At 39.5% G+C, this 904-nt stretch overlaps 1 protein-coding gene across 4 annotated transcripts in view; it reads right to left on the bottom strand.

Annotated features, from left to right (window-relative positions):
• Positions 1 to 904, bottom strand: part of Syne2 (spectrin repeat containing nuclear envelope protein 2) — a 396202-nt gene that overhangs the window by 195570 nt on the left and 199728 nt on the right. The gene's annotated exons all lie outside the window — the stretch shown is intronic.

Raw genomic sequence — 904 nt, 5'->3', positions numbered from 1 at the left:
TTGTAATAAGGCTGTACTTCAATAACCCTCACATCACCAAAGGATTTTACCTCCATCATAGCTAAGCTAAGAGTTGATAGTTCTGCTGCAACAAGAAATGAATTGTAGGCTTGATTTTTGGATACAGACTTCCTGCTATGGTCAAAGCTATTTGATTTGAGTGAGTGACTTTGTTCTCAGCCCACAGAGAACAGGTTACATTCATTTAAGAAACCGTGTATATATCAAGATGGTCTATCTATAAAGTCACTCACCAACTGTTTCAATGAACAATGGTTCTGCTTGGAGGGTGGCACAGACATTAGGTGAGGGTAAGAATTTGGTTCATTAGCTGTGATAATTTGGAAAAGCATTCATCTCAGAGAAAGAGTAACTTCTTAAGTCCTCTTCTTCAAACTTGATACAAGAGTTACAAATGTCAAGCAAAGCATTCAGTCTCACTCTTTGTTGTTCTCTTATAAGCAACCTCCCTAGTTAATCATCTATGTTTCTTTTGGGTATATAAATACTTTTGAAATATATAAGCTGTTCTGAAAACCACAGTATAGTGTAAAAACATGAAATAATACTATTAATAGAGAGGCTGAGATAGGAGAAGCAAGATTTCAAGACCCTTTTTTTTGTTTGTTTGTTTTTCAAGACAGGGTTTCTCCGTGCAGTCCTGGCTGTCCTGGAACTCACTCTGTAGACCAGGCTGGCCTCTAACTCAAAAATCAGCCTGCCTCTGCCTCCCAAGTGCTGGGATTAAAGGCGTGCGCCACTACCGCCCGGCATATTGCGCCACTACCGCCCGGCATATTTCAAGACCCTTATGTTGTACACAGCCAGACACTGTCACAAACAAACTGAAAGTGCATATAGATTGTACAATATTGGACCTATTTCTCCAATTACCAAATTAGAG

The sequence above is a fragment of the Mastomys coucha genome, unplaced genomic scaffold (assembly GCF_008632895.1).
Source record: "Mastomys coucha isolate ucsf_1 unplaced genomic scaffold, UCSF_Mcou_1 pScaffold6, whole genome shotgun sequence".
NCBI lineage: Eukaryota > Metazoa > Chordata > Mammalia > Rodentia > Muridae > Mastomys > Mastomys coucha.
The sequence above is the reverse complement of the archived record's forward strand: the minus strand, read 5'-3'. Positions and strand labels throughout refer to the sequence as shown.